The sequence below is a fragment of the Delphinapterus leucas genome, chromosome 8 (genome assembly GCF_059928025.1).
Source record: "Delphinapterus leucas isolate spDelLeu-1000000601 "Yukka" chromosome 8, BTC_Dleu_Yukka2, whole genome shotgun sequence".
NCBI classification, from domain to species: Eukaryota; Metazoa; Chordata; class Mammalia; order Artiodactyla; family Monodontidae; genus Delphinapterus; species Delphinapterus leucas.
Window position 1 is genome coordinate 113,059,814 of NC_143136.1, and position 27,174 is coordinate 113,086,987.

The following is a 27,174-nucleotide window of genomic DNA, read 5'->3' on the forward strand; positions in this document are numbered from 1 at the left end:
CGTCTCACAGCGGGAAGTCACCATTAGCATCCTTCGGAGCAATCTCTCTTCTTTGCAGATGGGGAAACTCAGGCCAGGACACACAGCCAGGTGGTGGCTTTCCTGGGCTGGGAACCTGGGCATCCATTCTCTGGGCCCTTCTAATTCTCCCCTAGTCTCCGGGCTGATGTTTCCATGACAAGGATCTCACCCTGTCCATTCCTGTGTCAGCCTCTTCCATGGCCTCCCATATAGTCCAGGTGATCAGACCCCTCAGCCGGTACCCTGGATGCTCTTCTCTGGCCATGCACAACTCAGGCCATGGCATCACCAAGGCCGAGCTCCAGCCCTCCAAGCCCATGTGGGACCCCAAGCCCCACACCTGCCGTTCCTGCCACCTGGGGGAACCTTCTCCACTTGCCTCCTGGATGAACTGATGGCCCTTTGTGACTACAGCGAAACATCCCCTGTGTGTGACACCCATCACACAAGCCGTCCCCAGGGACACAGCCTGGGTCAGTCCACTTGGGTCTTGCAGCATTCAGGCCCCTCTCCATAGGAGAACTGCCTACCGGGCAGAGGGGGCCTTGAAGGGCAGGGCCTGCCTCTCAGCCATGTTGGGGCCTCAGAGAAGGCCCAGGGCTTGGCAGGTAGTGGGTGCTCGGTAGATGGGAGTTGAATGAAGGTTTAGGAGGTCAAAGCCAACATCCTGACCCCATAAGCCCCCTGCTCTCTTCTTTCAAGTACCCTTGAACAAAGCATTTAAAAGCTTCATCCAGGGAGCCGTGACTCACCAGGGCCCTCCTGCTTCTGTGGCCGCACCCCAGCAGAGTGGACCTGCCTAGGCCCATACACCCCAAGCTCCTTTTTTTTTCAGATGTCTGTGTCCCAGGCCCGTCACCATAATAATCCTCCAAGATTGTTGCAGCTCAGTGTATAGCTGAGTGAACCGAGGCTCAAAGATATGTGATGCCCTGCCCGGGGTCGCACAGTGAATAGAGGCCAAGCTGGGATCTGAGCCCAGAACTGCAGGATCCAAAACCCATGGTCCTGCCCCAACCAACACCTGCTCTCCTCTGAGCCCTGCTAGGGAGCTGCTTAGAGGCATGGAGGTGGCTGAGTTGCTAAAAGCTAGGAAAGAATTTGCTGCGTGATCCTTTCCCCTTGGCACTGGTAAATATATCAACAAACTGGACAACCTAGAAGAAATGGAAAAATTTTTAGAAACGTACAACTTACCAAGGCTGAATCAGGAAGAAATAGAAAATCTGAATAGGCCAGTTACTAGTAACAACATTGAATCAGTAACCAAAAATCTCCCAAGGAAGAAAAGCCCAGGACTTGGTGGCTTCATTGGGAATTTTACCAAACACTTAAAAAAAGAATTAACACCAATTCTTCTCAAACCCTTTCTAACAAGTCGAAGATGAGGGAGTACTCCCAAACTCATTTGATGAGGCCGGCATTATACTAATACCAAAACCAGAAAAGGGCACAGCTAGAAAAGAAAACCACATGCCAATATGCCTGATGAGTATAGACGCAAAAATTCTTAACAAAATACTAGCAAACCAAAATCAGCAGCACATTAAAAGGATCATTCACCATGATCAGGTGGAATTTATCCCTGGGATGCAAGGATGGTTCAACATTCACAAATCAATCAGTGTGATACACCACATTAATAGAATAAAAGAAAAGAATTATATGATCGTTTCAATAGCAATTTCCAAAATTCAACACCCATTCACGATGAAAACTCTTAACAAATTAGGCATAGAAGGAACATATCTCAACATAACAAAGGCCATATATGACAAGCCCACATCACACTCAGTGGTGAAATTTGAAAACTTTTCCTTTATGATCAGGAACAAGACAAGGGTGCCCATTCTCACCACTCCAATACAACATAGTACTAGAAGTCCCAGCTAGAGCAATCAGGCAAGAAGAAGAAGCAAAGGGCATTAGAATTGGAAAGGAAGAGACAAAATTGTCTCTCTTTGCAGATGACAGGATTTTATATATAGAAAATCCTAAAGACTCAACTAAAGGACTGTTAGATCTTATCAATGAATACAGTAAAGTTGCAGGATACAAAATTAACATCCAAAAATCAGTAGCATATCTATACACTAACAACAATTTTAAAAAAATAAAGAAATTGATTTTTAATAGCATCAAAACCAATAAAATACTTAGGAATAAATTTAACTAAGGAAATGAAAGATCTCTACTTTGAAAACTATGAGACACTGATGAAAGAAATCAAAGAAATGGAAAAGTATCTCATGTTCATGGATTGGAAGAATTAACACTGTTAAAATATCAATACTACCACAACCATCTATAGATTCAATGCAATCCCTATTGCATCAAGATTCCAATTGCGTTTTTAACAGAAACAGAAAAACAACTCCTAAAATTTATTTGGAACCACAGAACACCCTGAATAGCCAAAACAATCTTGAGAAAGAAGAACAAAGCAGGAAGCATCACACTTCCTGATTTCTAGCTATACTATAAAGCTACAGTTATCAAAACAGTTTGGTATTGGCATAAAAACAGACAAATAGACCAATAGAACAGAATCAAGAGCCCAGAAATAAACCCAAGCAAATATAGTCAGCTAATATTTGACAAGGGAGCCAAGAATACTCAATGGAGAAAAGACAGTCTCTTCAATACAAGGTGTTGGGATAATGTAGTCAGTTGTAAAAGCATGAGACTGGACCCATATCTTACACCACTCACAAAAATTAACTTAAAATGTATTAATGACTTAAATTAAGACCTGATACCATGAAACACCTAAAAAAACCCCACAGGAGTAAAAGAAAACCCCTTGACATGGGTTTTGGTAATGAATTTTTTGAAATGACACCTGAAGCACAAGCAACAAAATAAATAATGAACAAGTGGGGCTATGGTAAACTGAAAAGCTTCTGCAAAAGAAACCATCAACAAAGTGAAAAAACCTACAGAATGGGAAAAAAATCTTTGCAAACCGTATATCTGACAAGGAGCTAATATCCAAAATATGTAAAGAACTCATACAACTCAGTAGCATAATAACATGGGCAAAGGACTAAGAAAAACAGTATGGAGGTTCCTCAAAAGACTAAAAATAGAGTTGCCATATGATCCAGCAATCCCACTCCTGGGCATATATCCAGACAAAACTCTAATTCAACCAGATACATGCACCCCAATGTTCATAGTGGCACTATTCACAATAGCCAAGACATGGAAACAACTTAAATGTCCATCGACAGATGAATGGATAAAGAAGATGTGGTACATATATACAGTGGAATACCACTCAGCCATAAAAAAAATGGAATAATGCCATTTGCAGCAACGTGGATGGACCTAGAGATTATCATACTAAGTGAGGTAAGTCAGAAAGTGAAAGACAAATACCATATAACATCACTTAAATGTGGAATCTAAAATATGACACAAATGAACTCATCTACGAAACAGAAACAGACTCACAGACGTAGAGAACAGACTTGTGGTTGCCGGGGGACAGGGGGCGGGCGTGGAGGAGGGAAGGTCCTACTGTAGAGCACAGGAACTATATTCAATATCCTGTGATAAACCATCATGGAAAAGACTAGAAAAAAGAATGTATATAAATGTATAACTGAATTACTTTGCTGTGCAGCAGAAATTAACACAACATTGTAAATCAACTAGACTTCAATAAAATAAATTTTAAAAAATAAATTAAAAAATAAAAATGGGCAAGACATTTCTCCAAAGAAGATATACAAGTGGCCTACAGGTACATGAAGAGGTGCTTAAAATTACTAGTCACTAAGGGAAATGTAAATTAAAACCACAATGAGCTAGCACCTCACGCCTGTTAGACTAGCTGTCATCAAAGAGACGAGAAAATAGGTGAAGGCAAAGGTGTGGAGACAAGGGAACCCTCGTGCACTGTTGGTGGGAAAGTAAGTTGGTACAACAACTATGGAAGACAGTATTGAGGGTCTTCAAAAAATCAAAAATAGAACTACAATATGATCCAGCAATTCCACTTCTGGTACTATATCCAAAGGAAACGATGACATTAACTCAAAAAGATACCTGCACTTCCGTCTTCATTGCAGCTCTATTTACAATGGCCAAGACATGGAAGCAACCTAAATGTCAATCGACAGATGAATGGATAAAGAAGATGCGGTATATATATATATATATATATATATATATATATATACACAATGGAATATTACTCAGCCATAAAAAAGAATGAAATAACGCCTTTTGCATCAACATGGATGGACCTAGAGAATATCATACTAAGTGAAGTAAGTCAGACAGAGAAAGACAAATACCATATGATATCACTTATATGTGGAATTTAAACAACAACAACCCAAACAAAAAAACCCCAAACTCAGACGAAAACGATTAGATTTGTGGTTATCAGAGGTATCGGGTGAGGGGAGGGAGAACTGGATGAAGGTGGTCAAAAGGTACAAACATCCAGTTACAAGATAAATAGGCAACTTAATAAATAAGTCCCCAGGATGTACTGTACAGCATGGTGGCTATAGCTAACACTTCGGGATGATATATAGGAAAGCTAAGAGTGTAAATCCTGAGTTCTCATCACAACGAGAAATTTTTTTCCCTTTTTTCTTTCTTTTCTTTATTGTATCTATATGAGAAGCTGCGTTTTAGCCAAACTTGTGTTAATAATTCCACAGTATATGTAAATCAAACTATCATGCTGTGTGCTTTAAATTTATACATAGATGTATGTCAATTATTCTTCCATAAAACTGGGGGAAAAAGACAGGATGTTCTTGGTAAAATGATAAACACGTATCAATTGAAAGAGAAAAATAGTTCAGAGGGAGTAACACAGAGATATGGTCAATTGTTTTTTGATGAAGTGTAGGCAATTCAATCTTTGACAAACGGTGTTGAGACAGTTGGATATCCATATTCAAAGAAATCTTTATTCACATCTTACACAAAAATTAACTGAAAATAGATCACAGGTCTAAATGTAAAACCTAAGCCTATAAGACTTCCAGAAGAAAACATAAGAGAAAATCTTTGTCATTTCTTAGATATAACACAAGAGCACAGTCCATAAAAGAAAAAAAAAAAACAAAAACGGTACATTGGATCTCGTCAAAGTTTAAAACCTCTGCCTTTGGAAAAATTCCCAGGGCTCAAATAGCCACAACAGGAGCCGAGCCTTCTGTCCTGATGGGATGGGGGGATGGGGCCGGGAGCCAGTGAGTCAGAGACGGTGGAAGCAACCAGTGGAGGGCCAGAAAGAGGGTAGGCGGTCATGTGGGCTGCGACTGGCTGCACATCCTTTCCAGCGGTGATGTGCGAAGTAAGTATCCTTTAGTATCACTTAACTTCTCCAAGCCTCAGCTTTCTCATCTGTCAAATAGCGCCATCTGGAAAAGTTGCTTTGAGCAGTAAGTGAAACGGGAAAGTACACGCTCAATAGTTGTGAATTCCTTTCACTTTTCCTTCCACTCCTCGGAGAGGATATAGACCAACTAAGGAAGCAAGAGGCAGGATGTGAAAGCACTAGAAACATTTCTACTGAGTAAATTCCCAGGAAAGTGAGCCTCTGAGCTAGTTCTCAGCTGTTGGATGTCCTCTTACAAGAAGCCCTGATCCAACCCCAGGGTCTGAACCCTGGATGGTCCACGGAGACATAGGGTGATTTGCCATCTCTCAGGGTTGGTGGTGGTTCTAGAGGCCAAGACTAAGAAGTGTGTAAAGAAGAAGCAGGTGAAAGAGGACCAGAGGGAGGAGAGGAGGTGTGGGAGAGGGTAGAAAGGGGAGTGAGCGGTAGCATAAGACCAAATCAGGGCAGGGGCAGTGGGGAGATGACTGCAAAGAAGACCCTCAAACATAATCACTTGCGCGACTAATTTAGGTGCATCTCAAACCTCAACACCCACCCATTAGCTGTGGCCGCCTGAGCTGTGAAGCCGAGCCCAGACTCAGCAGGAAAGAGGCCGGTCATTGATTAGCAATGTCTGCCACTGGTGAGGGACTGAGGCACGGGGGCATCTGTGCCATATCTTTGCTGAGTTGCAACAGGAACACTGTGACTCTAAGGGGTTTATTCAGTTCAGGTTCAGTTCCACAGCTTCCTTGACTCTCAGCAATGAAGTCTTTGTTCAGTTCAATAACTGATATTAAAATGACATACAGTTCATAGGTCTGGTTCCATTACCTTTAGGTCAGGAAATTGTATATTTTAGAAAGTGTTTGGTACAAAACAGATACGAGAAAAACTTCTGGCTTTAGAGGGTCAATTATCCATTATATATAAACGTCAGTTACCCAGAACACTTTACCCTCCATGCGTCCCGGGAGGTTGGGGTGCTACAGCTCCCTGAGTGAAGATGTCAGGAGAATCGTGGAGGGGTCCCGGGGGTAGGGAGTCTGGCACGTTTTGACAGTGGCCAGGAGCATGGATTGGAAGACAGGAGAGGAGAGAAAGCAATGTCGTCAGAGATCTTACAGCTGCATGGTGTACGGAAAGTGCAGGCGTCTCCAAAACGGTTCCCTTCTACTCGGCAAGCATGGATGGAGCGCCTTCTCTGTTCCAGGTTCTGAGCCAGACACTGGGAATAAACAGAGACCTAACCAAGGCTGGGGGACTCCGGAGGATCTCCCCAAAATAGGCCTGTGGAAGGGGGCTTCCCACCTGGTCAGCCCATCCTGTTGCTGGGATCCCAGCCGTGATGGACCTCATCGGTCGGTGTCTGTAAAAGCACCGAGACCTGACCATGTCACTCCCCTGCAGTGGTGCCCTGTTACTACTTCATTCCTGGAACAAAACCCAAGTGCCTATCAGAGCTGACAAGCCCCCGACCACCTCCTCTCTTCTAACCCAATCTCCCCCTCAAGTTCAGCTCTGGTCTAACTGGATTTTTCCAGTTCCCCCGACATTCTGATCTCTCTCCGGCCTTAGAGTCACTAGCCCCCACCATCACCTGCACATCCAGGTCATCCTTCCCATCTCAGCTGCATCCTGGCTTCCCCAGCAAGCCTCCTGCGCCCCCTGGGTGACGTGAGCCCCCGCGTCCCCGCCTTACCACGCACACTGTACCGCCAACCTCTTGGCGGCACTTGGCACGATCGTCATCGGGTGTCATCAGGTGTGTAGCCCTAGGTCTCATTTCTACGTCCTCCGCCAAATGGAAGGCCCCATGAGCGTAGGGAGCAGGTCCAAGGTCTCCTTTGCTGCTCTAGCCTCGATAGCCACTCAGCCTGGCGAACAGAAGGCCGCAATATCTGTGGAGGTGTCGGCCGAAAAATACGCACAAACTCAAAGCTGAGAATTATGTTTTGTTTAGCGGACAAAACTAAGGACTTAAGCCCAGGAGACAGCATCTCAGATCGCTTGGAGGGACAGCTCCAAAGAGGCAAGGGAGGGGCCAGGATCTATAGGAGCTTTTGCAACAAAGACCAGGTGGTCAGAACATCAAAAGATTACTGTTAATCAAAGAAAACCAGACATCTCAGGTTAAGGAATTCAGCACTTTTCTATGTATGGGAAGATGCAAGAGTCTGGGCTCACTGAAATCATTCCTTTGATTTGCACCTCAGCCCTCTGGGGCCGGCATCCTGTGCTTTCCCATCCTGAGGCCCCTTGGGGTGCACGGACCGGGTGGCTGCAGCGGCTGACTGCTGGGAGTGGGGGGCCTCCTGTTTCCATCCTGGGTTCCCTCGGGGCCCACCGTTGGGGAGGCTATAATGTGATGGCTTGATGGCTGCAACATCCTTTGTTTACTGATATGGCAGCAACACTTTTTCATTGACAAGTGAATGAATGTGTCAATAAATGAAGGCTCTTTCATCAAGACCCTCTGGAGGCCGCAGAGGTGAAGGATTAGCATGGCTGGACCTCCACTGGCTCAGGCCTGGCCGCACACCATGAGAAATCACCACGTCTGGTGTAGACGTGCCTGGACTCTTCTCGTTCCGGGATGGGGGAGCCCTTAGTCCCCAGCCTCCGCTGGTCCCCGTTTCCCTCCTCCTCAGCTTTGTCCCCCTCCCCCCAAGGCCTGGAAGGTCACAATGGCAGAGTCTGTCTCTGAGCTCACCCTCATCTCCCTTTGTTGGGTTTCTCACCCCACCTCCTTGAGCAGCTCTGCTTTCCCAACCCGTTCAGCATGATGGTGTAGCCCTGCGCCCACGACGACTCTGCTGTCTGTGCACCACCTAGACCTTTCCTTGCATACCCTCGAGTCACTCGGGAGTTCCAGGAGGGGCCAGTGGGTCAACATCCTGCCTGGGGTCTGGGTGGGAGGCCCTGATCACCGTGTCCTGAGAGCAGGGCGGTGGGAAAAGTGTCTTCCAACCTCTGCAGCCTGAATCCTCACTGAGGACCCGCAGGCCGATCACTCAATATGGCCACAGCCCCTGTATCTATTCAAAAGGAGGTGACAAGAACAGCCACCTCCGGGGGCGGTCGTAAGGCCTAAAGGGAGCCCCTAGCACAGTGCCTGGCACTTCACAAGAGGCAGGTGGTCCTGCCCCTGACCCGTCCTTTGAACACCCTGGTGGTGTGGGCAGGGGGGCATTAGGTTCTCAGGTTACAGGCCCAGGGGTTAAAGCATGACCCACGGCCTTCTGAGTCCCAGCAGCGTGTCCTCAGCAGGGCGGCACCCCTCCCTGCCGCCAACGGGGTGAAGTGGGGCAGGGGCTGCCCACTGCAGGGAGATGGTCGGACGGGATTGCTGGAGAGCAACAGTCCAGGTCAAGAGGGTCGGAGCGCCGACGTCACCATGGGGACGGACTCCGGGAGAAAGCCCTCCGCGGGCCGAGGCCACTCTGACCCCCGGCCGCTGGCAGAGGAAGATCTGGTCCCCGCACGGCTCCGGGCACCACGGAGGCCCCATCAAGTCCCAGCACGTCCGCCTGATTTGCCAATCTGTTGACTGTGCCCCCTGGCCCTCAAGTCCCTATTCACCGGGCAGTAAACATGTTACCTAGCAACCGAGTGTCAATATCAACAAAGGCTCGGATGAAGTCGTTAATCCGGCAAGACTGACAGCTCTGCGCTCGCCCCTCCGCGTATTGTGTGACACTCAGACGCGCCCACGAGGACAGCTACGCTCAAAAGACCCCGCGCCTCCTTGCACTATGAAAATTAAATGAAGTGTGCGTCGCGGGCAGGGAAAAGGCACCGGCCCTGGCCTGCCCAGGGATCTCGCTTTTCTTTTCTCTCCCCACTCCTCCACCCCCCCCCCCAGGGGCCGCAGCCCGCGGGGTGGAGCGCTTCCCCCGACGGCAGCGACGGCTGCCAATTTCCGGGAACAATGTGGGACCCTCCAGGGCCGGTCCGTGGCACCCGAGGAGACATGCCCGTCATTTGTCCCGTGCGCGGGGCTCCAGGTGGGGTCCGGAGAGCACAGCGGGCTCGGGGACCCAGCCCTGGGCCAGGCTCAGGCCGCGATTGACAGTACGGCCTGGGATGCCGCCGAGCACGTGGCGACCACTGCTGGGGGCTCCTCCCCAGAGTTCATATTTCAGTGGAAACGGGCCGTAAACAAATAAAGGAATGGGTCCATCGTGCAGCTTTCTGGGGAAAGATGCTGCAGGAAGTCCCGAGTGTCTGCTCAGAGGGATGGGGTGGGATGAGGAAGGACGGGTCTGGGAGGCCCCAGGGAGCTGGACAGGCAGATAGGGGCTGGAGTGCTCATGGGCGGGGGTCGGGGTAGGGGGTCACATGAAGGACAATATACCAGGGTCAGACCAGGTATCCCCGGAAGTCAGGGCAGAGAGATGGGGCTGAAGCCCAGCCTCCCAGCAACTTCTCCTGGACCTTCCCCGCACCGCATTCTGCCCTGCCTTGTTATATAGAGCCCACTGCTTATACACATTGAAGATAACTCTCTCACTCCTAAAGATGCCAAAGAAAAAAGTGAAGCATGATGTGGAGCTTTCCGAGGAAAACTAAACGAGTGCATCTGGAGGGGTAGGATGTGTCTTCCAGGTTAAATCAGAGGTACCCAAGTGTCTCCTCTGAGGCAGATATTTCAAAATAAAATAGAACCTGCCTGAAGAAAGGGCCATTCTAAAAGGCGTATATCCATTGTATCCTGTGGTTTAGGTTGTGTTTTCTTAGTGACTAATGAAATTACACATCTTTTCACGTGCTGATTTCCCATATACAGACCTTCTTTGGCGACGTGTTTGTTGGAATCTTTGGCCCATCTGGCAAAAGATTTGTTTCCTTATTATTCCTTATTCATTTGTTTCCTTATTTTTTATCTTAGGGGGCAACAGCATTTAGTCTTTTGCCTTTGAGTATGATGTTAGCCGTAGGTTTTCTGCAGATGCCTTTATGTCAGACTGAGGGCATCCCCTTCTGTTCCTAGTCTGCTGAGTCTATGTCACAAATGGGTGTTGGATTTCATCACATGTGTTCTGCATCTATCAAGATGATCGTATAAGTTTCTTGTTTCATCAGCTAATATGGTGAATTTCCCTGATTGATTTTTCTAAGGTTAAACCACCACGCATTCCTGTGATCAAGCCCATTTGCTCTTTTTCTATATTGTTGGATTCAATCTGATTCAAAAATGTTAAGAATTTTTGCATTGATGTTCTCGAGGGAGAAGTCTTCTTTTCTTGGAATATTTCTGTCTAGCTTTGATATCAGAGTAATGCTGGCCTCCTAGAATGAGTTGCAAAATGGGTTCTTTAATTTTCTGGAAGAGTTTGCATAGAATTGGCATTATTTCGTCCTTAAATTTCAGTCGTTGATCGCTTGCTCATCACTACCACGACCACCATGGCTTTTGCCAAAGTTCACATCCTCTATCCACATCCACGTGTTTCTCTTTAAATAGACTCACTATTTAAAAACTCCAATAGAGGTGTGAGGAAACTTTATATCCCCACCATAAATAGAAGCCAGTGGCATTTGCACCCCTCACCCTGACAGACCAGCAGCATCAGTTAGAGCTGCTTCATCCCAGACCCGAGTTCCCTGGGCCTTGGCCCCACAGAGGACCCTCCGTCCCCATCAGCTGTCAGGTCCAGCTTCAAGTGTGCCATGGGCTGGACCACATGGTGGAGAGATGTGGAGAGAAAGCTCCCATCTGCTGATGGTGTTGGCTCTCATGCAGGAGGCAGGGCTGGCTATCCAGGCGGAAGTCGTGTGCTGCAAAAATTATCCCGTGGACACAAGCAATAGGTGAGGCGAGCTCCGAGAAACGCTGACTGCACCACCATCTCCATGCCCCCGAGGAGGAAGCTGAGACAGAGCGTGGCGAAGTAACTGCTCAGATCACGAGGGGAATCTGTGGCTGAGCTGGAGTTGGACCCCTGTCCCCCAGGCTGGCCCAGAGCTTTGTGTGTTCCGTGGATCCCTGTTTGCCTTTCTTGCCCTGCTCTGTGCTCCAGGAAGACACTCTCTATCTACACATCTAGCCCTCAGCCTAAGCCTAAGCCTAAGCCTGCTGGATGGGAAGCCCTGGCAGGACACCGGATGGTGGAGGAGAGAGACGTCAGGGGATCCCGCGTGCCCTCCTTTGTCTTGTTCTGGGGCTGGCTGTGCCCTTCTGAGCTCTTCATCCTCCCGTATCTCCAGCTCTGAAGCCGGCTTCCTCCCCTGCCCCTTGAGGTCCTGGGGTGGGAACAGCTCCCGTGGTGGCCAGGGTGCCTTACGTCCCTTTCATTCCCTGACCTCAGTGGTATCTCTGCAAATTCTCTTCCATTACAAGTCTCCTTTTTCTCCAAATTCTCTTCCATTACCAGTGGAAGAGAATTTCCACTTGTAGTCAACAGGGGAGGGGATGAGGTCACTCCTCCTCCAAGCCAAGTGTCTCCTCCTGATACACGCAGGCATGTCCTCCTGACCCTGCCCTACCAACTCCCCTCGAACATGAAGACTCGGGCCCCAGAGAAAACCCCGGAAGTCCCTGCTCACCCCTCGTGTATGCGAGGCAGAGATGTATACAACCCCTCTGGTTGGCACTATGGCCTCCGAATGAAGGCATGGCCCCTCTGCACGTGGCTGACTCGGGCAGACCCAGGAGATGCTCCTTGGATGGAGACCTTGCCTTTGCTTCCTCCAGGGGCCCAGCCCAGGCTGGCTGACCTCACAGGTGCAGGGGGTCACATGGTATCGAGAGCAATGGCACTCAGGTGGCTTAGAGCACCTCTTTCCCGTTAAGGGCAAAATTAATGACAATTCCAAAAACAGTGCTCGGGGACTTGCAAACACACAGGTTCCAAGAACAGGAAGGCATGTGCTGGCCATGGCACACACACATGCAAACCAAACAGCCAGCAGTCCATGGTGCCTGTGTGTAAACTTCCATCTTTCCATCTTAGAAGGGATTCTTGATCTTACAAGAAAGCTACACACACACACACACACACACACACACACACACACACACAGCCGGAACCTGAATTTCAATTTAGCTCATGGTTCATGATGATATTTGTATGAGGAGTCAGAGAAAAAGAAAGGGAAATAAAAACATAAGTCTTCAGAAAGATGTGGAGAGCAAACATCAGGCTTGCCAGGTGTGCCCGTTTGTTTGGGGACCCGGGGTTCGTCCCCTAGGGTGACACTGTGTGTCAGCAGGCATCATTGCGCCAGAGGCCCCAGGGTCAGAACTGGGCCTGGTGACCAACACAGTGACCTGAGCTCGCCTCCGGACCCGGCAGTGCATGCCCTGGTAGATGACACCCTGCTGGATCACGACCCGGTATACAAACCCGGCTGACGAGTAGGAATGTTTCTGGGAGTCCAGCTGGATCTCCAAGCCCAGGAACATCATGTTATGTATTGATTTCTCTTTCGGGAGTCACTGGGAAGGTATTTGCTTACCCACCGGCTTGAGAAGGTTTCGAACGGGTAAGAAGGGAAGAGAACCAATGCTTTCTTTTTTAAAATTTTATTTATTTATTTATTTGGCTGTGCCAGGTCTTAGTTGCAGCAGTCGGGCTGCTTAGTTGCGGCACATGGGCTCCTTCGTTGAGGCCGGCGGGCTCCTTAGTTGCGGCACGTGGGCTCCTCAGTTGTGGCATGCAGACTCTTAGTTGCGGCATGCCTGTGGGATCTAGTTCCCCGACCAGGGATCGAACCCGGGCCCCCTGCATTGGGAGCGCGGAGTCTTGACCACTGCGCCACCAGGGAAGTCCCAAGAAGCAATGTGTTCTGAGGTCCGGCCATGAGGCTGGCTGCACCGGAGCCTTCACGCCTTTGTTAATTTCACTTCGGGTCCTTGGGCTCTGGCCGTGGATGCTGTGGGTGATGATGAGGGTGGGATCTCTCACTGCACTTTTTAAAACCTTTTTAAGGGCCTTCACGTAGATATTACTGTATCTCGTTTGGCATTCACAAGAACCTCTGCTGTGGGAATGGCAGCCTTGTGGTCACCCCTTTCCCTGATGAGAAGACAGAGGCCCGGGGGGATGAAGAGATTTGCCCACACAGACTTAAATGCTGAGTGTCAGAGCTCAAGATTTAACAGCTCATCAGCTCCCAGCGCTAGCAAGGGCTTATCACAGAGTCAGCTGATCTGGAGAAGCAGCACAGAGCATCGGGGGCAGAAGGCCAAGGGCACTGGTATACGCTGAGAGCCATCCAGGGCACTGGGCTTGGGCTCCACAGCCTGGAGCCAGAGAGTGGCGGCTGCAGGGTTGGCGGGGGTAGGGGTGGGAATCAGGGAGAAATGGGACCCTCTTCCACCAGGCGGCGCCCCTGAGCGCTGCACCTTAGCGATGGGGGGGTTCCCTGGACTCCCTGCCGGTGGTCTTGGAGAGGAACCCCTCCCCACCTGACAGGCAGCAGGGCCAAGCCCTCAAGACAGGCTTCTCCACCCACAGTTCAGGGAGTGGCCTGGAAGGGGTCCCGGGCCAAGCCTGGGGAAGGGGAGGGGACTGCCCCCCAAGCCCTCTGGGTCCCTGGCTCCCACCAGGCCCAGAGCAAGAGAGCCAGGGGGTGGCCAGGGCCTCACTCCGGGCTCCAGGGGCTGGCTCAGTTCCTGGCCTTCTGGCTGGGAAGAAAACTGTCCGGGGAGGTGAGAGGGCCTGAAGGAGGATGGAAGCCTCCATTGAGGACTCAAGCCAAAGGCCAGAATAAAGTCAGCAGGGGCGGGGATGAGGTCATGGACGGGGCAGTAGGCCCGCGCGGCGCCCTGTCCCAGCGCCTGCACACACACACACCCCACCCGCTGCTCCTCTTGTGGGAGATGCTGAGGTCAGGAGGCCTCCTCAGGCCAACCGGCAGGGCTCCCTCGGGGGATGCAGGGGAAGCTTCGGGTCCACAGGAGGGGAGGGGCCCCAGGCCGAGAGAACGGCTGGTGAGTTCAAGGCCGTGAGGAGGCAGGAGAGGGAAGTGCAGGCCCGTGCAGAGGGATGTCCACTGATCTGGGCTTTTATTTTTTATTTTATTTTTGTGTGTGTGCGTTTTTTGTTTTGTTTTGTTTTGTTTTGTTTTTTGCGGTACACAGGCCTCTTACTGTTGTGGCCCCTCCTGTTGCAGAGCACAGGCTCCGGACGTGCCGGTTCAGCGGCCATGGCGCACGGGCCCAGCCACTCCGTGGCATGTGGGATCTTCCCGGACCGGGGCACGAACCCGCGTCCCCTGCACAGGCAGGAGGGCTCTCAACCACTGCACCTGCTCTGAGAACAAGGAAGACCAAGCCCCTTGTCTGTAGGCGACTGTGTGAAGGCTCAGTGTGTCCAAGGCCACAGAAGTGGCTCTCACCTCCAGGGAGCCAGAGCCATCCAGGGGCCCCTCCCTGGGTCACGTGGTGTTCACCAACCCGCCCCCTCGGCATGTGGAAAACAGGTTCCCCAAAGAAGTCAGGTCCAGGCTCACATCTGGAGCAAGTGGCCGTGCTGGGATTCAGATCCCCAGAACCCGCCTTAGGGGCCTCGTCTCTCCCACCGTCTCCCAGGATGCCTTGGGAATCTCGGCCTGGCTCTGGGGACCTGATGTCAATGGACCAGGTGACACTGTACAAGCTCTCCTGGACACAACAGACAAGTGTTTATTGAGCAGCTTCCGTGGGCCGAGTTGGGGCTGGGAGCTGCAGGAAGGGGATCAGGAAAAGAGTGACCCCAGGCCTGCTTTCAACAGGCTTCGAGCTGGAGAAATGAGACATGGAATGTACAAAAGGTCGACGCAATCTGTACAAAAGGGCGCAATCTGTCAGTGGACACAAGAGCTCAATGCATGGCACAAAGGGACTCGGGATGTGGGGAGAGAGGGGCAGGCGGGCAGGACACGGCGACCGCGGGCGTCTCTGCCTTCTCTGTGCTTAGCTCTGTGCTTCTCGCTGTGGGAGTCGGGGCTGCAGCTGACCCATGTTACTTTCACTCTGAGTCAGCTGTTCCAGGTGCTACTGACCTGCCTCGCCTGGCCCTGGGCTGCCCAGACCCCTGGGGCCTGTTCCTCTGCCCCTCTTCGGCTAAGTTGCCACTGCCAGGGTTTTCCAAACCCTGCAGCCACTTCCTGGATTCCAGAGCGTGGCTCTACCCTGCCCTCACCCCAAGCGTCTGGAATTTTAAACCTCAGAATGCAAATCAGGGGTTGCTGGCCCCCACCTCCCCATTTGCCCAGCTCCTTCCTGTTCCCAGCCTCAGCTTGGGGACTGCTGTGTGGAGAGAAGCAGGGTGGTGATTAGAAAGCGTGGGGCTTGGGCTCCGTCCTGGGTCCAAGACAGGCTCTGACACCCTCAGCAGGCCACTCGCTCTCTCAGAGCGGCAGTTCCTGCCTCGAGGGGCTGCAGGAAGACGGCTGAGACGGTTGAGACCTCCCTCCCGCCCCAGGGGGACAAAGAGAGGGTGCGTGCCTGCGTCTATCAGGCGCCCAGGCCGTGCACAGTTCCGTGTGCCGTATTCACCACGGAACGGTGTGTCACAGAGTTTATGCAGCATGGTCTCCGCACCATCTCTGGCAGTTCTTTGCTACAATGAACTAGAAGAAGTAAAGACACCCTTAGTCAAAATGGACCTTCAAGCTTGGGCGGGTGGCCTCGGCGCCGTCCCGCCAGCCTTGCTTCAGCAGGAGAAACATGGCCGGCCCCTCCGAGGTGCAGCAGGTGAACAGGCAGCCTGCAGTCGGGAGACAGGACGCACGGAGACCTGCGCCTCGAACTGAGAGACGCACGAGCCTGGACACCACCTGGAGGAGCAAGTGGGGACCGACAGACGGACGGACGCTGGGAAGAGCAACCCGCCCGTCTGGGGCAGGTTGAGTCTCCTGACCCCACACATCACCTTCCTTACGTTCAAAGCACATTCAGTTCTTCTCTGAATAGCTTGGAGACTTGAGAATGCAAGTAATCCAGGGGCTAGTAATCTGCCCCAAATTAAACGTAATATCCCAATAAAGGAAACGTAACTGCCGATCCATTCCGGTTGAAGAGTTAAGCCATGGGGGGATCTTGGGTTGCTGCCCACTGGCCCTTTCCCTCCCCGCACCCCGAGGCCTACCCCGCTGAACTCCCAGGCTCTGGGAAGTGAGGCCTGGAAACCACTGAACTACTCCGGCCCTTTAATAGCTGAACAAGCAAAGACCCTCAATTTGCGGCTCAGAAGCACATGAAGTTTATAATGGAAGATGATCTGGGTCTCTCCTGGCTTCCCGTGTGCTAAGCCCATCAGGAAGTGGCAAAGTGGCGGCCGACTCCCTGTTCCCTCTTCCTCTGGGCTCCTCTGGGCCCCGGTCAGACTTTGCCAGAATTCTTGGTTACACTGACATGAACGGAACCAGAGCGCTGGGACCAGCGTCTGCCCGGCTCAGGCAAATTGTGATCTCCTGCCCAGCGGGTGGAGCACGGTGGGGTGGACATGCTCCAGGTCTGTTCTGAAGCTGCCGTAGGGATCTCGGCTGCCCGGGCAATAACATCTCCAGGGGAAACTCGGCAGTGGGGTGTGGTGCCCATGTCTGCTTCCAGCTGACTGCAGACCTAGAATAGGGGCACCATGTGTGGGCACACCTGGTCTGTGGCCGGGTGGGTGCCTGACACACTGGGGCTTTGGCGTGGTCCAGTGACGGGGCGCATGCAGGGAACCAGCATCTGTGGAGTCCAGACCCAAGCCGGGTGAAGGCTCTCACAACTTAACCCATTCGGCCCCCTTTTCAGCCCACAGCCCGGCCATTTTTATTATCCCCGTTTACAAACACAATGTCTGCAAACATCTTCTTGCCAGATAGCAAACATCTTCTTGCCAGATAGCAAACAACTAGTAAGTGAGGGGACCTCCATCTGAGCCCCGTTCCTGAGACCCTGCAGTTCCTGGTTCCCCATTGTACAGATGGCCTGAGACAGAGACAGAGCCTCATGGGGCAGGGCTGGGGAAGGGGGGGCCAGAAAGGATGTTTTTAAGGTGACTTTGGAAAGCAAACTGGTACTCCTGAACCAGACATGCCTCGTGTGTGCCGCTCACAAGTCCCCGAGCGCATCACTGACCTCAGAAAAGTCTTAGAAGCCATCAGCAGAACCAGGCTCTAGCAGCTGAGGAGCAAATCTGGTTACGTTAGAAAACTGGCCCTCATCCTACCGGATTTGCCAATAGAAGACAGGGCAGGGCCGTAAGAAAGAAATGCTTAATTGTGCTTCCCCGTAGCAGCTCTGTGGGTCCCTTCCGGCAGAACAAAGAGCAAATTCCTCCTCTGGGTCCTGTTTGCCCTGCTGCTCTTAAGGTCAATGGCTTGTTTGTTGAAACTCAATTTAGTCACTTTCATTCCTCATTAGAGGCGCTCAGGAGCTGATAATCTGCTCCATGGCTCGGTCAACACGGGCCCACGTGGACACCAGGGTCTTGGATGGACCCTCGACATTACTTTTTTTTTTTTGCAGTACGCGGGCTACTCACTGTTGTGGCCTCTCCCATTGCGGAGCACAGACTCCGGACACGTAGGCTCAGCGGCCATGGCTCATGGGCCCAGCCACTCCACGGCATGTGGGATCTTCCCGGACCGGGGCACAAACCCGCGTCCCCTGCATCGGCAGGTGGACTCCCAACCACTGCGCACCCAGCGAAGCCCCTTCTCTGGCCTTTTTTGCACGGTGGGCATGATGGCTGTTTGTCCTTCTGCCTTCTGCGTGGCTCCTGCGTGTCCGAGCAGGCTCCCACGCGTGTGCTGTGCCGGGGGTCGTGGAGAGGCTGTCCTCCCCCTCCCCACGCCACGGGTCCCGTCGTGGATGGCACAAGGCGTCAGGTGGTCTGTGGTGAGTCCGTCTGTCCTGCGCCCTGGCCCCCAGGCTGGTCAGGTGAGCGGCTGAGCCCGAGGTTCAGCCCTGGGCCTCCCTCCGCTTGCCTCCTGCGGCCTCTCGGGGCACCAGCATCTCCTGAGTCCCCACGGGTTCCTCACCCCAGCCTCCTGGCCGCAGGACAGCCACCCTACTAAGCCCACCTTGGTGTTCCCTGTCATTGGGGGTCTTCAAATGCGGATGGTCCCCTGGCAGAAATGTGGGAGAGATAACCTCAGTGGCCAGTGGAACAGGGGGAAACGAGACACTGAGCTCAGGGCAAAGTCATTCACGCCTCTGATGCTCTCTGAGAGGGCCCGGAGGTTTAATCTACCACTTGCCCAAGAAGCCGGCTGTAAGTTAAGGAGAAAGGAAGAATTAGCGGTCAGTTCCAGCCTCGTACAGGCTGTTGACAGCAAGAAGGCCTCAGGGTAGCCGTATGGCCCTTTGCCGTTGGTCTTTCTCCCCAGAGCACTCACGTGGGCAGCTCAGATCTGTCAGCTCTGTAGCCACATGGGTCCAAGGAGAGCAGAGAGACAGGCAGAGCTCCTCTGATGGTGCAGAGACCCCTGCTCCAGGGCTCCCACGAGGGGTGGGGCCTGCAGGCAGCATGGCTCCCCTGCAGACACGCACCAAGCCCTTCCTGCCACTGCATCACCTCCCGCGAGCCTCACACCAGCTCTGCAGGCCAGCACCTGGCATCTGGCCGGAGCTTGATAAATATTTGTTAAATGAACGGAATCACCACCAAGGGTACATGCCCACGAAGGCTTCAACCCAAACTCTGCTGGACTTGGAGGGTCCCCTTCCACACATATCAGACCTCCCAGGGGGCCCACCTCGGGCCAGAGCTCCATCCACGCCCGGTTCTCAGCCCACCTGTCCTGCAGCGGCGGGAGCAGGTCCCACCTGCCTGAGGCCATCACCCCCACAGCCCCATGGTCACGAGGCTTCAGGGCCTCTGCCACTAAGAGTGACCCCAGAATCCCAGCGGCTGCCACACCGCCCCCGGTTTTGGCCCAGGCCGTCAGCAGACAAACATGGCTTGTGTGCCTGCTCTGTGGCGGCTGCCGAGCGCGGGTGCTGTGTTGGCGGCTGGGCCTCTGGAGGGGTCCCTCAGCAGCATCTCCCGGGCTCCAAAGTGAAAGTCTCAGTGGTTCAGAGACACACGCGTGTGCACATACACACACGCACACGCACAGGCACACACACACACCCCTATGCGCCGTTTCCCTGAAGCAGCCCCCTTGTCCCTGCGGAGCTGGCTCTGAATGCATCTCTCTTTCACCCACGCACTGGGTGGTACCCAGCACTGCTGGCCCTGGGCCCTGGAGGTGACTCCAGCTCCCCCTGCCCTCACACCCCCGTCCCCAGCTGCTCTCGAGGGCCTCACTGCCCTGCCCTGAAGCCTGGTGTTGGTTGGGGTCACCGTGGAACACTGGACTTGTTCACAAGCACCCCTCCATCCTCCAGGTAAGCCCAGGTCCTGCCACCTGGGACGTGGGTGAGGGGGACCCAGACCCTGGGGCAGATGGGGGGCCCCAGTTCAGGCAGAACTCAGGGCCCAGCTGGAATGCCCGGGGCCCTTCCTGGGGTCCTGCATGGAGTTTCAGGATGGGAAAGGGCAGAGAGACCTCACCTGTGCCCTTGGCAAGAGGACAGATGGCTTCACGGAGGGAGGCCAGGCTCCTCCAAACAGAGTCCCCCCTCTCAGCTGGAGTGAGACAGAAGCTACCCACAGGCAGCATCCAGCAGAGCGCTGAGAGCAAAGGCTCAGTCCAGACCCGCGCTTGCCTCTAGGACCTACCAGAATCCAGGTGTGGTTCTCACAGAGCCCAGGGCTGGCTCACCATCGGGACACCTTGCGGGAACGAAGGGCCAGCCCACTGCAGAGTCTGCAGCTCACACTCACCCAGGCAACCTCTTCATTAACTGCAGTATTTTGGGATTCATGGTTTTCCACTCAGTTAAAATTGTATTTCTGTGATTGGGCTGGTTTGTTTTTCTCCCACAGGATTCCGGGCAGGCCTGTCCCTCCCCGTCACATGTCCCCGTGGCGCCATCACAGTTCAGCGCACGTGACTGAACGTCTGCCTGGCTCTTCTGTACTTTCTTATCGGGGCCTTGTAACTGCCCCGCACAGGGCTCAGAAGCGGGCAGAGGCCGGCGAAGGAAGAGACGTGGCCGGCTGCACTGCCCCCGCACCCAGGGGGCCAGGCCCTGTCTCCAGCTAGGGGCCTTCAAGTCACATTTCTGCCAGGAGGTTTTCCTGAGCCGTGTCTCTGGGACCACAGAGGGCCTGGAAGCAGGGTTAGTGAGGCCGATTCGTGGAAGACCAAACACAAGAGGAAAATGCCGCCCAGCTCACCAGGTAATTGACAAGGATCCTGTTGAAAGTGTGGGTGTGGAAGGGTTTCCAGCCAGAGGGGAGATCCACGGAAATGAACGGCTACTGCTGACTCAGGATGTGTCCGCTAGCCCCTACGTCAACTCATTCAGCGTGACGCCTTTGCTGGATTTCTTTCTTTTAATGAATGTAAGAACATGCATCGTGCAAAAAATAATCAGGGTGGAGCTATAGGTATATTCCCGCCAAACCTTTGTTTCTCATAACCTCTAAAACTCCTGAGTTGAGAATTTTCCTGGGGAAGCTGTGGTGAGTGTGTGTGTGGTGCTTTTATTTGGCTGGGGGTGCGTCTAAAAAGATAATAGACAGCATGTGAACTGAGGCAGCCAGAACTTGGAGTGTACGAGCGAGGTTGTTCTGGGAAGCTCAGCCTGTCTGTGCAGAGGGAGGCTGAGAACTGGAGGCCATGGGGCGCCCGGGGAAGGGGTGGGCGGAGGTTAGGGAGGGAGGCGGGGGTGGCAGGGGAGGCAGGTCCTGGAAGGTCAGGCTAAGGAATCTGGTTTTCCTTCTAAGTCCTGTCTTTGGTGAATTATCCCCGCAGCGCCCACACTGTGCTCGGCCTGGAGCAGGTGTGGGATCCGCCCATCTCTGCATGCTTGCAGGTGAGTTAGCTCACACCCAGCCAGGACTCCCTCGGAGGCTGGAGCAGTGGAGCCGCAGGGTGGGACTGGGGTCTTTAAAAGACCACCCTGCCTGCTGAGTGGATAAAGGGCAAGAGTGGGCTTAGGTCAGTCATCCGAGGCTACGGCAGCATCCCGGGCAGAGGTGATGGGGGCAAGCAGGCAGAGTCTAAAATATAGTTCAGAGGGAGGCGGGCAGGAGGCGGGGACCAAGCCAAAACCCGGCCTCTGTGACAGTCTCCCCAAGATGCTGCAGGAAATAAGAGGAGCTCGGGGACCTTGAGCCTTCTGGGAAAGTTAACTAGAACTTCTGAAGAGTTAGAGCTAGGTGCTCTGCAAACCCTACGAGAGATGCTGTGTTCTGTGGGTTCTGGCCCCAGCTGTGTGACCTCGGGTCAGTGACTTTGCCTCTCTGAGCCTCAGTTTTCTCACCTTTAAACAGGCCAGAGGTGTGATAGAGGGCCCGACACCTGCCCCCCAGGGAAAGCTCAGCAGTGTGTTCAGCCTCCTGGTGAGTCTGAGCCTGGGGGCTCCATGCTGGGTAGGGGCCTCTGAAGCAGCAGCCTTCTCATCTCTCTCGGCAGGGCCGGCTGCTCAGCCGCAGCAGGTGAAATGGAACGCCCACATGGGGCGGTGCTTCCAGGAGCTTATCAAAGTGTCCCCACACCCTCTGACCTCACAACACCCCTGTGAGCACTGCCCCAGGGAATGGCCCAAAGCAATTCTTCGCAGAATAACGGTGAGAAATTAGAAACAGCAGGGGTCCAGCCCCAGGAGCCGGTGACCGTTGTGGAACAGCCACCGCCTGGAATAATGTGCAGGTAGCAAACCTGGTGTTTGCACTGAATTTCTCATCTGAGGGGGAAGCACTTCTGGTGAGATGTTAGGTCCGAGAGCTGGAACCCAGCGGTGACTACAGAGCAAATGAAGAGCTTGGACTCGGTGCTCAGATTGATTTCGAGCTTAACCCCTTCTTTGCCTTTTCCTTACTACGTGTGGGCCTGGGTTTGTCAACCTCTTAAAGCTCCCGCTTATCCATCTATAAAAGGAAGCTACACTGCCTGCCTCCAAAGGCTGGAGCCTGTAAAGGAAAAATGCGGGGAAGGTTGGGGGCGCTGGGAACACGGTCAAGGTGGCGATGACAGCGGCCACAGAGAAACGTCAAATACACGCGTATGGAGGGCTGGGCAGAAGAGGTTTTCTCTGGGTCAATTATTTCTCTTTCCTTTATTTCACTATTTTATCTCAATTTTCTCTAAAGATCCTAGTTTACTTTTAAAGTGAACCCAAATAGCTTTATTCTTGCTTCACATCTGTTTTTGGTGGAGGCATCCCGTACTCAGCCTGATGTCACGGAGCCCCAGGTGCCCCGTGGGGTGCAGTGAGGTGATGTGAGTGATTCAGGGAAGCCCAACTGCACAGCCCCGTGGAGACACACGGCCCCCAGTGCTAGCAGGAGCTGGCGCCCCTCCCACGGAGGGGGTGTGTCCCAGGGAGGAAGTGACTCATGCACCCTGGGCACCGCTGTTTTCCCATCTCAAGTGCGGGGGTGGAACAGCCCTCTCGATGGGTGCCTGTCTGCCGCTCGCCCGGATGACTAACCCCCCGAAGCACCCCCGGGGCCTCTGGCCATACCCCTGACTCATGGGCCAGCGCTTCCTCTCTGGAAACCTCTGCTGCACGCAGGCCAGCCAGCTCCTCCTGAAGGCGGAAATCCCTTCCTCAGCCACGTTCCCAGTGCGGGGACACTGCCCCCCGGCGCCCCACCCCTCCCCCGGCAGAATGTCCCTGGCTCAGGGGACCCCTTCCTCGGGTACCAGGGGCCACTGTGTCCATCGACAGCCTGGCCAGCCGCCACCAGAGGCAGTTAGAAGGTGGCACTGCCCCCGGGGCCTTGCCCACACGCTGTGGGAGCCGCGGCAGCAGAAGCACTGATGGGAGTTTACGGAGCGTGGCAGACGAGGGAGTCTGAGGAGGGGACCCTGGGGCGGCCCTGGGGTCACTCCCCGTTGGCAGCTGCCACTCCTGCCCCGGCCTCAGAGACAGGAGGGCCAGGCGAGCGGAGGTCCCGCTCAGGAAGGCACTGCCCTTACGTTCGTGGTACTCAGGCCCAGGAAGCTGGAGCTGCCTCTGGAGGTTCAGGAGCTAGAAGGCTGCGAGTTGGCCTTGACCCTGATTGACACCTGAGAATTGAAGACCGCCCCCCGCCCCACGCCAGCCTGATGGGGCAGAGACAAGCTCTCTGGGGGTTCACCCTGACATCCTGATGAGCCCCTGAGGCTCAGGGCACCTAGGGGAGGGAGCTGGACAGACAAGGAGTGCGGGACACGGACTGTCCTTACCCAGGCCCACCCTCAAACCATCCAGCCATTCGTTCCTTCTACCCAACAAGTAGGATTTCAACAACGGGGCAGCCGGTTGGGAAGGAGATTCCAGGTGGTGGGCAGGCCCAGGCAAATGTGTGCAGGCCGGACAGGGCAGGATCTGCTCTGGAAAAAGCGAGGAGACCAGCCTGACCAGAGCAGAGGATTGGGGAGCAGGAACGCGGCGACGGGAAAGGGGGTGCTCAGGCCCGGTGCAGGAGGGGGCAGGCTTTCCCTGTGTATCTGAGCTGCTCCCGCAGCCTCGCCCCTTCGGAGCTGGGGGGGCTGGAGTGGTGTTTGTGGAACTTCTTAATATCTTCTCTTGGGCACGTAGCAGCATCTCACCTGCTCCCCAGCGGGGCCAGCGGCACGATAAGAAATCCAGGAAGTTCAACACACTTGGAGGGCTTGGGCATCACCACAGCTCATGCCAGAACAAACAGGGCCTGGCACAGGGCTGCAAGGTCCTATCCCAGGGCAAACACTGCCCTCTGCCAGATGGGGAATCGTGTTTTGCAAGGGCAGTGTGGGTGCTGGGTGGGCAGGAGACAAGTTCCACCAAGCCCCTGGACCATTCTCCTCACCCGGGCTCTGACATCTGTTCTCACCAGCCCTGCGCTGAGCAGGCTGGCTGCAGGGGAGGAGGGGGGAGGGGAGACTCTCACAGCCGTTCACGAAAGATGCAAAAGTTATGCAAAAAACAAAGAAGAATGAGTAATCTTCCTGAAGCCTGCCAGCGTGGCCAACACTTTAAGATCGTCTTACTTGATCCTGAAGGGCCCTGTAAGGCTGCGTGGGGAGAGGAGGGATGGGAAAACTGAGAGGCAGGCGTGTAAGGAAGGTGCAAGGCGGCATGAAAGCAAAGAAAGTCCGGGCTTTGGAGTCAGGCCTGGCTGGGTGGACGGTGGGACGGGCAGCTCCTCTGGTCTCTGGAAGCCGCCATCTCCCCATAGGAAGACCGGGGGACCGGGGGCTGCTTTGAGACAAGAGCCTGGAGCAGCCACTATGGAAAACAGCATAGAGGTTCCTCAAAAAACTATAAAAATAGAGCTGCCATATGATCCAGCAATCCCACTCCTGGGCGTACAGCTGGACAAAACTATAGTTCAGAAATACACATGCACCCCAACGTTCATAGCAGCACTATTCACAATAGCCAAGACGTGGAAGCAACCTAAATGTCCATCGACAGATGAATGGATAAAGAAGATGAGGTCCATATATACAATGGAATATTACTCAGCCATAAAAAGAATGAAATAATGCCATTTGCAGCAACATGGATGGACCCAGAGATCATTATACAGAGTGAAGTAAGTCAGACAGAGAAAGACAAATGTCATATGGTATCACTTATATGTGGAATCTAAAAAATGACGAACTTACCTACGAAACAGAAACAGACTCACAGACATAGAGAACAGACTGGCGGTTGCCAAGAGGGAGTGGGGTGGGGGAGGGATGGATTGGGAGTTTGGGGTCAGCAGATGCGAACTAGTATATAGAGGACGGATAAACAACAAGGTCCTACCGTAGAGCACAGGGAACTACATTCAATGTCCTGTGATAGACCACAATGGAAAAGACTGTGAAAAAGAATTTAGAAAAAAAGAGATAAGAGCCTTGAAAGGTCTCAGCCACGCCCTGGCCTGTAGTGGACTCTGTAAAGCAGGCACCCGTCTCAGGTCTAGGGCATCACACCAGTTGGGGGCACAGCAGCCCTCCAGCATCCCAGAGATGGGCCAAGAAAACAAAAGATTACCTTCACAGCTGCTGTAAGCATGCAAGAAAACACGTTTGCCTGTGACCACACACTGCCCCGCGGGGGAGAGCAGCTCGGGCATGCGGGCCTGGCTCAAGAGGCCACGTCATCTGTCCGGGGCAGCTCCTTTGTAACCTGCGATAAAGTCATGGAACACGAGTGATGAAATCTATGCCCTAGAGTGCTCGTTATTATAGGAATTACATGCATTGCAGATAACAAAATAGTGAGTAACGAGGGCAGTAACTACATCATGCAAACCTGACCGGTGGAGGGACAGACGGGATGCCCCACGCCGGCCCTGGAGAAGCAGCCAGGCGCACACAGCAGCCTGTCACCCCTGGGGAGGGCACAGTGTAATGAATCATCACCCAGCTCTGAAGGCTGCCACGGGGCGCTAAGCCTCATGTTCCGAGCTACCACCATGTCCAGAGCTGTTCCAGCACTGGTGCCTTTAAAAGGCTCTGCGTTCACCCAGATCCATGCTCACACATCACCCTCCTCGCCTGAGAGTCTCCTGTGCCCGGCAGCCGGCTGGCCGCCACACAGACTCCAACCCATCCCCCAGGCCCCTGTTGGCACTGTTGCCTTTGCCTGGAGTCTTCTTGAGGCGTCACTGTCACCTCCCCTGTGAAGTAGGAGCCTCATCAGAGCTCCCAGGGTAAGGAAAGCCTGAGTTTGTTGCTGTAATGAATAACCCCTAGTCCTGACAGGTTTGGACAGTCAGCTGGGCGTCTGCTCGGGGACCCAGGCTGCCAGCAGCATCACCGTTTTTGTACTGTGACCGGCTGTAATATCCTCAACAGCTGGCGACGGGGGAAGAGGGAAGCCAGAGGGTCAAGCCTCAGGGTAAAGAAAGGCATCACCTGCACTCACGTTGCATTGGCCGGGATTAGAGTCACATGGCCACCTAATTACAGGGAGGACAGGGTCTCCTGTGTCTGTATTTGTTTCCTATTGCTGTGGTAACAAGTTAACACAAAGTTAGTGGCTTAAAATAACACACATTTATTCTCTTACAGTTCTGGAGCTTAGAAGTCTAAAATGAGTCTTAGGGGCTGAAATCAAGGTGTCAGCAGGGCTGGGTCCTGCTGAAGGCTCTGGGGGCACCTACATGCTCGTGGCCCCCTTCATTCTATCTTCAAAGCCAGCAAATATCCTCTCCTCTCTGACCTCCTTCCTCCCTCTTATAAGGCCCCTTGTGTCCACATGGAAAATACAGGATGATCTCCCCGTCTCAGAATCCTTAACTCAGTCACATCCTTTTGTGCCATAAGGCAACATTCACAGATTCGGGGCATTAGGACGTGGCTGTCTTTAAGGGGCTGTTGTTCTGCCCGCCAGGGAGTTCCAGAAACCAGAGCTAGGACCCAGGATTTCGTGGACACACAGCACTGCCTCTGCCCCTCGGCTTTCCTCTCCAGTCATGGCCCGCATGGCCTCTCAAGCAGTGGACGAGGTCTGTAAGGGCGGGCGCTGGCCACGAGCATCTCTGCCCAGCAGGTGTCTGGCATGCAGCAGGGGCCTGGGAAAGTTTGCGGGAAGGGAAGGAGGAAGGGAAATCTGAACAAATTTGGCAAGACCGAGAGGTGTGTGAGGACAGAAAAAGCGTGAGAGAAAGTAGGCAGATACGTGGGAAGCTCAGAGGCAATCACAGCACGCATGGTCCAGCTTGGAGGGGACGCTCCCTGCAGTGGAGGGCTCAGAACGAAGCCTCGGCACCTCGCGCTGAGAAAGAAAGCGCGGAGAAGCAGGAGACGGGAGGCCTCGTCTGGACCAGGCGCTGTGCTGACGCTTTACGGACAGCATC